Source organism: Rattus norvegicus, chromosome 10 (genome assembly GCF_021556685.1).
Source record: "Rattus norvegicus strain SHRSP/BbbUtx chromosome 10, alternate assembly SHRSP_T2T, whole genome shotgun sequence".
NCBI classification, from domain to species: Eukaryota; Metazoa; Chordata; class Mammalia; order Rodentia; family Muridae; genus Rattus; species Rattus norvegicus.
Window position 1 is genome coordinate 106,623,950 of NC_141543.1, and position 12,378 is coordinate 106,636,327.

General features: G+C 47.3%; 1 long non-coding RNA gene across 2 annotated transcripts; it reads right to left on the reverse strand.

Annotated features, from left to right (window-relative positions):
* Positions 1-491: 491 nt before the first annotated feature.
* Positions 492-11,693, reverse strand: LOC103693477 (uncharacterized). 2 transcript variants are annotated; one of them, XR_015632256.1, is made up of 5 exons: positions 11,577-11,689; positions 11,297-11,372; positions 3,937-4,051; positions 2,080-2,160; positions 492-1,152 (listed from the first exon to the last, which is right to left on the reverse strand). It is a non-coding gene; the product is annotated as an uncharacterized LOC103693477 (long non-coding RNA). The 2 variants fall into 2 exon arrangements; XR_015632255.1 differs by lacking the exons at positions 492-1,152; positions 2,080-2,160 and having other exon boundaries at positions 3,776-4,051; positions 11,577-11,693.
* Positions 11,694-12,378: the final 685 nt, after the last annotated feature.

Here is a 12,378-nt window from a genome sequence, read left to right on the forward strand (position 1 = left end):
CGGGGACTTGCTCCTTGCTCTCCTACTTCTTCAGTGCCCCGTGTGACCCCATCCCCTCTCCGAGAAACACCAACTGAAACCGGCTGGCCTCAGGTGAGAAGGATGCTAAAAGGGAACCTTCAAGGCAGAGACATTTCTGCGTTAAAGACATCTATACCGGGGTTGGGGATTTAGCTCAGTGGTAGAGCGCTTGCCTAGCAAGCACAAGGCCCTGGGTTTGGTCCCCAGCTCTGGGGGAAAAAAAAGATAAATAAATAAATAAATAAATAAATAAATAAATAAATAAATAATAAATAAATAAGACATCTATACTAAAGGCAGGCCACAGTCATCTGGTCTATACCAGGTCTCCAGAGGACACTGGAGACCATAGCATGTCAAACTTCTCCGAGCCCTTCTGCCTCTGTCATCAGACCGTCTCCTCCCGGTAACCCTGTGGACCTTTTGTTCGACATGAGTAAGCCCCAGGACAGATCGACTTCAATCGTTAGCACTTTGAAGCTCTTCTTTATTTCACTTTTAGCTTTCCTGGAAATTTTTTTGTAAGCCGCTTTTCCATCTGAAATCTATTTTGGGATTATTTTTCTGTAAATTTCTCCAATAAAGGTCTCTCTGGGGTTCTTTACTTTGGTCAAGAGAGCTTTCTTCCGGTGCCAGAGTTCATTGGATAGCTCACTGAACGCCAACGGAGTGGAGCATGTCAAAAAACAGAACGAATTTAGTGTGTCTTTTTATATCCGTCTCACTTGTCCATGAAGTATCTTGAGGCTGGATTTTGAGCTCTGTAGCAAGAAGTGACATAGAAATGCACCCGAAGATTGGTCTTTATCACATGCCCCACTCAGCCACTGCTTGATTGTGGTCCGTGGAATATATATTAATGGAAGCCCAGGATCACATCTAGGGTGCTACAAAGATGATGGATCAGGCAGCCCCAGTGGGACTTGCATGTAGTAGCAGACAGAGGCACATGCGGCTGACCATAACACCTTGTGACAAGAGCGATGGAGACCAGAGGAGGGGCAGGACCAGCTGGGACTGGAGGATCAGGGGAGTCTTTAGATAGGAGATGATGGTGATGAACTGAATGTCATAAGAAGTTTAAGAGCCAGGGTGGACACGTAGAAGACACTCTCTCTGTGGGCATCATACCTAGGTGGAAGGAGCATGCTTGAAGTCCCAGAACTAGGGAGGTAAAAGCAGGAGGGTTGAGGGTTCAAGACCACTTGGGGCCACAGAGAGATTTCAAGGTCAATCGTAGGCTACACAGTGAGATCTCATAGTGTTTCAAGCAGTTTAACCAAAGAGGCAAGACCTCCCTTAGGTGTGATCAACACCGCCCCAAGAGCTCAGGTCCCTGACCCCAGGAGAGAGCAAGCTGAGCATCTCACGGAGTGTCTTGCTCTGCCTCCTGACTGCATAGGATACAACTGTTCATGCCCTCAACTCCGCGCTTCCTTCCATAGGGAACCGAACCCTCTCGTACCATGAGCCAACGTAAGCCTTTCCCTCTACTCCGTGGTTGTTTCTGTCAGATATCCCACCACAGCAGTGAGAAAAGGCAGCTAGCACAGACCACAGGACACACAGCAGCACAACACACACATGTAGAAGGATGTAGAAAAAGCACACCAGGGTTGTCCAGACACCTCGGTGGGTAAAAATGTCGGTCACCAAGACTGACGACCTGAGAGTTCGAGCCCTAGAACCCACGTGGTAGAAGGAGAGAACTGAATCTCGACAGCTGTGCTCTGACCTAAACACACTGCGGCATATGTACTTTACCCACATACGTACATACATACATACAGACAGACAGACAGACAGACATAAATTTTAACTCACAGATGCACAGAGCATACATACAGGGACAGAAAGTATGTGAGAATTCAAGAAAGCATATGAAAATTCAGCACATTGGAATACAACATACACACACAAATATATACACAACTAGGTGTAACAGTGCATGCCTATAAAACCAGCACTGGGGGGATTGAGACAGGAAGATCTTGGGTTCAAGACCAGCCTAGACTACACAAGACACTGGCTCAAAAAGAGTAAGATGAGGGTACTCACACACTTTGTGATGGTTCGTACACGCTCAGCCCAGGGAATGGCACTATTAGAAGGTGTGACCCTGTTGGAGTAGGTGTAGCCCTGTTGGAATAGGCGTGTCATTGTGGGTGTGGGCTTTAAGACCCTCATCCTAGCTGCCTGGAATCCAGTATTTTGCTAGCAGCCTTCAGATGAAGATGTAGAACTCTCAGCTCCTCCTGCACCATGCCTGTCTGGATGCTGCTATGTTCCCACCTTGATGATAATGGACGGAACCTCTGATCCTGTAAGCCAGCCCCAATTGAATAATATCCTTTATAAGACTTACCTTGATCATGGTGTCTGTTCACAGCAGTCAAACCCTGACTAAGACACACTTTTAATCCTGTCACTTCCAGGGCAGAGGCAGGTGGATCTCTGTGAGTTTGAAGTCAGTTAGGTCTAATATCAAGTTCCAGGCCAGCTGGGGCCACATAGTGAGACTGTCTCAAATCTTAAATACAATAGCAGTGATATTAGTTATGATTATAACAAGGACCCCTGTTTGCTGAGAGATTGCTATTTTATCTATTATCTCACCCCCAACAGACAATCACCTTAAAGCAGCTTTTGTTTCCCTAAATGTACACTGTAGCTGTCTTCAGACACACCAGAAGAGGGCATTGGATCTCATTACAGATGGTTGTGAGCCATCATCTAGTCGCTGGGATTTGAACTCAGGACCCCTGGAAGAGCAGTCAGTGCTCTTAACCGCTGAGCCATCTCTCCAGCCCCCGACAACCACCTTGAAAGAAGGACCAGTTCTTATCCCCATTTCGCACAGGAGAAAGCTATACTGTTGAGGGAGCAGCTGATCACACTGGAAGAAGAATCAACAGTCCCCAGAGCTGGAGTCCAGTGCTGACCCCATACCCTTCACACCCCACACCATTAGCCAGCTCACTCACAAGTTCTATGGCTGAACGAGGACCTGGAAGATGGATGAGCAGGCTCTCCTACCGCTAACCTTTCTGCAAGCGCTCTGAATTCAGGGTTGGGTCACTCAGTTATAGGTCAACAGAACAACAGAAAACAGCTTATAACGTTGGAATCTCAGTGAATCATGATGTCATCCTCGTCAGGAACCGGCCAAAACTTCATTGCACAATTCCTTTCAGGTCCAGCCTGCAGGTTCACTCCCACAGAAGTTTCTCGGTGGGACCATATGTGGTGAGGTAGAAGGCTGTTGTGGGGTGGGGGTGGGGGTTCAACCAAGCATAAAGGTATATATAAACCAACAGCGAACCATAGCCACAGAGCAGCTTGGGACCGTCTGGGGTTCGCTAGAGAAGAGAGTACAGCATATTAATGACCACTGAATCTATAAGCGAGGATACACAATGATCAATGGCACGTAAAAAGCCCATGAATAGATTCATGGTCGGTTGATTGACAAGCACAAATACAAGGCAATTAGATGGAGAAACAGCAATGTCCGAGGCTGGAGAGAAGGCACATTAGGTAAGGTGCTCGCTGTGTGAACATGAGGCCTGAATTTGATCCTCCTCGACAGGCACAGAAAAAAAACCAGGCACAGCAGTTCACTCTTGGAATCCCAGTGTCAAGGAGGCCAAGAGAAGAGGATCCCTGCTTTGGAACAGGGTCTCACTGTGTACCCCTGGATAGTCTGGAATTCACTATATAGACCAGGCTGGCCTGAAACTCACAGAGATTCACCTGCCTCTGCCTCCCGGTTAGTTTTTATTCTCAACTTGACACATCTAAGAGTCATCTCGGAGGAAGAGTCTCCCTTGAGGATTGCTCAAAGCAAATTGGCTTGTGGCTGTCTGTGGAGGGTTGTCATGATTGTTGGCTGATGATTGATCCTAGAGAGCTCACCCTGGGCAAGATGGTCCTGAACTGTATCAGCAGTCGGCTGAGTAAGTAAGCAACAGTGCTTCCACGGTATCTGCTTCAGTTCCTGCCGTGACTACCCTCAGGGAGAGCCTGTGACCTGAAAATGTAAGCAGAATTAAGCCTTTCCTCCTCAAATTGTTTCTGGTCATGGTGTTTATCACAGCAACTGGAGAGCAAACTAGACACACAATAGAGCTTTATCCACTGGGCACCCCCACTAACCTTTCCTCACAGCAAGGAGAACCATGCCTTGTTCTCTGGGTAAACGATGTTCGGATAGAAAGACGTGGCAGAGACAGCAAGTCTGAGAATCCACCACAGGCCCTGCCCTTGGCTGGACTGCAGACACGCCTTGTAGAGCATTCTTGTTTACAAGATTGCTAGCGTTCCCCTTTCCCTGTTATCACCAGAGACTCATGTTCCCAGCCCGGTGAGAGACCTCCATCAATCACGTTTAATCACCAGACACTGCCCTGTCAGACACAACAACGAGTGCTTTGCCAGTCTCCTCACTGCGTGTGTTTCAGATAGAAGTAGCAATTCGTTTTTCCCCTTCTACTTGGGAAACAGACTGACCACTTAGGGAGAGGGAGAGAGAGAGAGACAGAGACAGAGAGAGACAGAGAGAGACAGAGACAGAGAGAGACAGAGAGAGACAGAGACAGAGAGGGAGACAGAGACAGAGAGGGAGACAGAGACAGAGAGAGACAGAGACAGAGAGAGACAGAGACAGAGAGAGAGAGACAGAGACAGAGAGAGGGAGAGAGAGAGAGAGAAAGTAGGGAAAGGGAGAATATGAGTGCATTTGGGTATCAAATGATGGTGGGTGGAGGGCAGGGCAACTGTGTGATAGCATCTGGAATTCAGAAAAAAAGGATGCACCGTGGAGGGCTCCCGAGGAAGCTGGAGGCTCACTCCGAACATCCCTTGGTAGAGATGGAACAAGTCACCAGAAGGATTACTGGCAACGTCTCCCTGGGTGGAGCATACTGTCTGTTCTGTATTTTATGGCTGGCTGCGTCGCCTGAGTCACTCCCTGCTGGATAGACACTCTATTTTCTCGATTCCTTCCTGGTGGTTAGCTGTAGTTCCGCTCAGCCTGTCTCAGAGACAGAAAAGGAGGGCAGGAGAGAGGAGAATGCAAGGGGCAGGAGAATAAAAGAGTTGGATGAAGGGTTGGGGATCTAGCTCAGTGGTAGAGCTCTTGCCTAGCAAGCGCAAGGCCCTGGGTTCGGTCCCCAGCTCCGGAAAAAAAAAAAAAAAAGAGTTGGACGAGAGGAGCTGGGGGTGGGGGGGAAGAGAAGGAGAAGGAGGGCAGCTTCCATAAATGAGTGACAGGAGTCCGGCTTCTCAAGCTTGGCCTCTGCCTCCATGCCTGACTCTGCCAACCAGAGGGCTGTGCCTGAGCTTCGGCTGTCAACAGGCACCTTCCTATCCTAGGCCTGGGGTCAGCTGTGACTGCAAGTCCCCGGGAAGTCCATTCCCTCAAGTGGATATTCAGGCTGTAAGTCAAGGTGCCTGATAAAAACGTTACAAATAGATCATTCAGTTGAAAATCTGCACATGCCCTGGCATAGTGGCACACACTTTTAATCTCAGCGCTCAAGAGGTAGAGGCAGGTGGGGATCTCTGTGAGTTCGAGGACAGCCTGGCCTACAGGGCAAGTTCCAGAACAGTCAGGGCTACACAGAGAAAAAGAAAAAAAGAGAGAAGGAAAGAAAGGAAGGAAGGAAGGAAGGAAGGAAGGAAGAAAGAAAGAAAGGAGAGAGAGAGAGAGAGAGAGAGAACACAGAAAGGAAAGGAAAGGAAAGGAAGGGAAGGGAAGGGAAGGGAAGGGAAGGGGAGGGGAGGGAAAGGAAAGGAAAGGAAAGGAAAGGAAAGGAAAGGAAAGGAAAGGAAAGGAAAGGAAAGGAAAAGAAAGGAAAGGAAGAAGCTGGAGAGATGGCTCAGTGGTTAGGAGCGCATATTGTTTTACAAGGTCCCCAGCTCAGTCCCTGGTACCCTTGTCCACTGGCTTATCACAAAGCCTGAGTGGGACCTTTGTTCCCTTGGAGCCCATCATGACCAGGACTGTTTTCACCTAGAATACACATAAGGAAACGGGGACACGCTTTAGAAGAATCTTGGGGACAATGGGAACCAGGTGAAAGAGCCCTGCCCCGGGACCTCTCTTACTTGTGTCCTGTGGCTCTGTTTTCTCTTCCCTCTACACAGCCTTCCCTGAGGGATAAAAACACAACCACTGACTTGGCCCAGATTTCTGTATCTCTGAGAAAGGCCTCCCTTCCCGAGTCTCAATTCAAAAGAAAAGAAAATACTGGGAGGACCCAAAATTGGTCTGACAATCATCCCAGGAGAGCCTTGCAACTGGGGGATACCCGAGACTAAAAGCAGTAGCTGATCCCAAGCACAGGGAGGGGCTGGGAGGTTTGGGATTATGAAAGTAACTGAAAGCAGACAGTGAACTTATAGGAAAAAAAGGGAGAAAGGGCAAAACCCTGGGGGGGGGGACAGAAGGGGAAGCAAATGTAAATGCTGAAAATGAGGCACACTGTCAGGCAAGAGGAAGTGACCAAATGGAGATGGGAACCAGGCATCCAGAACCACCAGAGCCAGGAAGTCTAGAACCTGAGGGAGGGGACCCAGGGAGATATGCAAAGGAGGCCCTGGGATCTGCTGCCGTGCAACCTCTGGAATCTAGTCAAATGGCATTCTAGTGGGGGCCACAGGGTGAGTAGGTGGGGGAGAGGTGAAGTAGGGACAGAAAATGGCCTCCCCACACTGTAGAACTGTGACTCCAAGGTCTTTGCACGCACCCCCCCTCTAGTCAACCAAACCCCATAAAATGCTTGTGTACACAAATACACAAATGCAAGAAAACAGTTCTGCTAGAAACAGCTAATTCTTACGGTCAACATTCACAGGGCTCTGACCCAAGGTCACATTCTCTTCCGTTTACCGTTGACACTCTTGGCCTGAGTCCTGGAACTCAGACTGGGGCTGGTGAGGAAACGCAGAGAGGACAGACATACAGACACGCAGATGCACATTAAGGAAGGCTAAAGTCAGGTTGAATGTGCTCAGTCTGGTGGAGAGGTCCATCCTATTGTTGGAACCTAGAACTTCAGCATGTTTCTCGTAGCCAGTGCAGTTAACTAGTTAACTAGTCTAGCCAGGAGGTCTCTGCAGGGGCCCAGTCTCAGGCTGTAAACATCTATGAGGAAGAGGAAGCTGCAGTTGCTAGTTTTTGTATACACTGATTAATCATCTGTAAACACTTAGACTTTGACCCAGAAAGGCTTTGGCCACTTTGACTTCACACTGGGCTTCCTCCACTCCATACAATCCATTTATTGTATGTGCATACATTTGTGGTATTTGGACACATACTATACATCTATAGATCTATCAGACACATGTGGAGGCCAGAAGTCGATCCTGGGTATCTTCCTTGGTCCCCCTCCACTTTATTTACTGAGACAAGTGATCAGTTTTGTCAATGACATAGTCTAAAGTCACCTAGGAAGGGCCTAAGAGACTGTCTAGATCAGGTTGGCCTGTGTTCATATCTATTGGAGGTTATCTTGATTATGTTCATTGAGGTGGGAAGCTTGTCCACTATGTGCGGTGCCATTCCCTAGGCAGGGGAAACTAAACTATAGAAGACAGGAGAAAATCAAGCAAGCATTTATTCATGGGTCTCCCACTGATTATGGATGTGATGTGGTCAACTCCCTCAAAATCCTGCTTTACTGCCGTGGCAGTCCTGGAGTTTTGAGCAAAAATAAATCCTTTCCCTGTACATTGCTTTGGTCATGGTGTTTTATCACTGAAATAGAAAGGAAAATTAAAGGTCTCTCTATGAACTCAAGCTTGGTGATTTGGCTAGTCTAATACTTAGCTAGCTTGTCCTGAGGATCCACCTGCCTCCACTTCCCTCCACTTCCCTCCACCTCCCTGGTGCTGAGATTATAGATCCCATGCCCACTCTGGCCGCCAGGACCACCCTGGTTCCACATTGGTGCCAGGGATTCAAAATTCAATTTTTATAAGGTAAGGCAAGCATTTTATGCACTGAGCTTTTCTCTCCTTTCCTGTTCTCTCTACCACCTCCCTCCCTGTGGTCCACAGAGCAGAGAGAACATGAGACTAGTCCCATTGGGCAACAAAGAAAGTCATATCTGTAAACCTAGGGTCTCCTCCTATTCAGAGCCACCCACCTCCATTCCACAGGACCCCACTAGCTCTGAGGGAAGCAAAGCCCACTGAGCTGTTTTCAGGTTCAAACATTTGTCTTGAACCAAACAGCAATTCCACGCAACCACAAAGTGCAGCTTGCTATCCTCTGTCCTGCCCCGTGGAGTCTAAACTGTCCCTCCCCTGTGCTTCATACAACACAAAAACTTCAGGGTAGCAATGAGGTCAGGAAATGACAGGGTACTTTAGAGAAACAGACAGTGTGAGACTCGGAAAGACTATTCTAGGCCGGCTTTATTTAGTGTGTCTCGCAGCCAGCCACTCATTACCTGGCAGCCTATGATGTCACAGCACCGTAGTATAGCCATGACCCTGCCCTGTGGCCCCAGGAAAGGGAACTAAGTACATGGGATGCCCCCCCATGCTCTGAGTTCTTCTTGTAACTTAATTGTTCTGTATTCAGCCACATCCTCTGCCTCGTGGCCTTCTCCGTTATGGCTGGAGGTGACTATGTTGCTGATACTCACCTGACTGTCACAGAGCTTGTCCTTTATCACCTTCTCTGGTAGAAGACACTATTTTTTTCTCCCTGCCCAACCATGCCTCATTTCTAGGGCACAAAAGTAGACTTTCAATCAGTTCCCACTTGGAAAATATCAGGTGTAAAGAAACAGTCTCTCTGAACTAAAAACTGCCCACTTTAGCCATTAACTTGAAAGTAACTATTTACTCTCTCCTTATCTCTTCCTCTCGTCGTCCCCTTTCATCCTTCCGGCCCTCCCCACTCCCCCTTCCATTCTGTTAGATAGCTGGTTAAATATTAGCAGGTTTAGCGGTCATTGAAGACGGACCTCCTCCCTCACAGCCAGCGGCTTGTAAAGTCTGGAGAGAAAACAAAAGCCCTCTTCTGGTTACTGTTCTGAAGGATGAGATCTGAGTCCTTTCTCTGGTCATAGTTGAAGTGGGGGCATTTTGGACTGCACAGGAGGCTATAAGAATCCTATGCAGCTAGGAGTTTCTGACAAAGACCACAGACATACCCCTGCCCCCTCCCAGAATAATCTACCACATTGGGCATGTCTATCACTTAGTCAGGAAAACATCCCTAAGGAAGGCAGCAAAGGACTTAAAGAAATAGTAGAAAGCCCAGCTAAAGGTTTAGGTTGACCAGATGTTCCCTTTGGCCTTTGTCTATCATAGTCTGAAGAGGGTTCCACTTTACATTGTATCCACTTTACATTGTATCCACTTTTCGTTGTATTCACTTTACGTTGTATCCACTTTACATTGTATCCACTTTACGTTGTATCCACTTTACATTGTAATAAATGCTCTGCATCTTCTGGCCTATGCTCTGTGTGTTTTCTCTGAATTCCTTCCAAGAGATCACAGTGGTAGGGAGCTCAGGGGAAGCCAAAGTAAGACCCCAGTAACAAACTCTCTTCTGTAGCTTATATCCTTCCACGGTCAGAATTACACAGACATAAGAGATCCACCCTGAATAAAAATGTAGGAAGTTCTTGGGTTAGTACAGTGGTTCTCATCTCATCTTCCCAACTCTGCGGTCCTTTAATACAGTTCCTCGTGTTGTGGCGTCCCCTGGCCATGACATTATTTTCATTGCTACTTCATAGCTGTAATTCTGCTAATGTTATGAATTGTAGTATATATATTTTTGGAGATAAAGGTTTGCCAAGGGAGATTATAAGGATGTACCACCATGCCTGGCTCCTCCCTATGTTTCTATCTACACCATCAATACAAGGCCTTCTGTCCATCCTTCCTTATTCTTTTTTTTAAGCCACCAAGTAGAATATTCATTCTTTCTACACCTAGCAACTACATTATTTGGTACTAAACAATAATAGACCTGTTCCATATATGACATAGGAATTATCTGTTTAACTGGGGTCGCAGTTCAGTGGTAAGAGGTGTCATCCAGTGTAAGAGGCATCACCTCACTAGGCATAAAGGGTATTCGATAAGAAGGGTCTTATCATTGAAGGTTGAATGGTCCAAGGCTGGTGTGGCATGTCCATGGGCCTCAGGGTTCTTCTGGCCTCCAGGACTTGGTTTCCATCTCAAGGCAATATGGCTGCCATAGCCACCTGCGTATTCCAGCCAGGTGGATGTTAAAGAGAGGGCTTGCTGCTCCTTGCTTCTTAAGAGTTTGACTTCTGACACAATTCCTACTGGCCAGAACTTAGTTATGTCACCAGATCTTGTTGCAAGGTGTGCTGAGAAATGTGGCTTTCACATTCTGAACCTTGTGCCCAGCTCACACTTCTGCTACTATGAAATTATAATTGATGATTGGCAGTAATGATGGTGATGATGATGGTGATAGTGGTGATGGTGACAGTGATGGTGATGATGATGATATCATCAATCGTGATGTGGTGATGGTGATGCTGGCAATGGCGATGACCGTGACAACAAAAAAAAAAAAAATCAAAGAGATGGTAACACCCACATTTCACTTTCTAAGCACAGAAGATTCTTCTGATCCTTTTTATTAAGCCATTGTCCCAGTTTCACTTCTACTCTTGTGACAAATGCCACTATTAAAAGAAACTATTGGCTAACGCTTTCATGTCGCGGTGCACCACTGAGTGAGGTTGGGGCAAGAACTCAGGCAGAAGCTGGAGGCAGGGACCATGGAGAAACACTGCTTCCTGGCTCACACACAGGTTCATGCTTAGCGACATTCCTCATGCAACCCGGTTCCACCTGCCCAGGAAATGCACAGCCAACAGTGGGCTACGCCCTTCTCCAACAGTTAACAATCAAGGAAGTCCCCCATAGGTGTGCACAAAGGCCAGCGCTATCTAGGCCATTCCTCAACTGAGATTCCACTCCGACTCCAGGCTGTGTCTAGTCCACAGTGACAACCAGCTAGAATGGACATATTATATTTCCACTTGTTACCCTGGAAGATACACATTGTCACCATGACTGTTCTATAACATGGTCACAAGACCCAGAGGTCAGTGACACAGCCAAAGTTAGGAAAGGCTGGGCTTAAACTCTGACTTAGCATATTGGTCACACCCTGACCAAGGCGACCTACAGAGGAAAGGGGATGTTTTGACATAATGGTCCATCATTGTGTGGGCAGTAAGGCAGCAAGCAACTGGTCTGTTACCTGGAGCAACAGTTGAGAGCCCAAGACTTGAGCGGATGATGTGCCATTCAAATGATCATACCTAGGTAGTCTGTTCCTTTAAAAAAAGATGCATAAAGGTAAATATTGACTGTCCGGTTGGGCATGTCTGGGAGCCATTTTATAGTTAGATTAATCAAGGTAGAAAGACCCTCCCTGACTGTGAACAACCCCATGTCATTGGCTGAGGTCCTAGATGGCATCAAAAAGAGGACATGAGCTGGGCACCAGTGGTCATCTCTCTGCTTGTCTGCAGACTCACCGTGACCAGTTGCCTCACACCCCTGTGGCCATGGCTTCCTCTCCATGTGGTACTGCGACTCCTCGAACTGTATTAAACATATCCTCTTTAGAGGTGCTTCTTCTCAAATAGCTGATGTACCATGTGACTAGGTGTTCTTCCTGTGAGGTCACCTAGGCCTATGACCTAGCAGGAATCTATGACTTGTAGAGACAATGCTACTGTCTGGGAGGAGGCCAGTCACAGTGTGCTCTGCATGACAATGGGGACATGAAAAGGCCTTTCAGACTGATTCTCCAGGACACCTTGACTAAAAGGGACAGTAACAGCCATCTAAACTTATCCTCAGGACTGAGGTTCCCACACCCAGAGGTCATGACAAGGCAGGTCCCCAAGCCAAATCCCAAGAGATTCTGAGTCAGAGGGCCCGATTGTGTTCCCAGAAAGACCCATAGGAGGTCTCAATGGGGAAGTCTAGCCACTCTCTTAGTTAGGCTTTTCTTTTAAAAAAAAAAAGATTTGTTTATTATATATAAGTACACTGTAGCTGTCTTCAGACACACCAGAAGTGGGCATCAGATCCCATTACAGATGGTTGTGAGCCACCATGTGGTGCTGGGATTTGAACTCAGGACCTCTGGAGTTCATTAAGCGTAGAGCATCTTTCTGCATTGAGCCTTCTCACCAGTCCCTGGTTTATCCCATTTAATCCACATGGGTATCCTAATGCCTCCATGGAATTCCTACCTGGCACTGGACAGAGAGACTCCAAGTATCCAGTAAATGCCAGGGCAAGGCTTTGACCTGGATTGTCACATGTTAT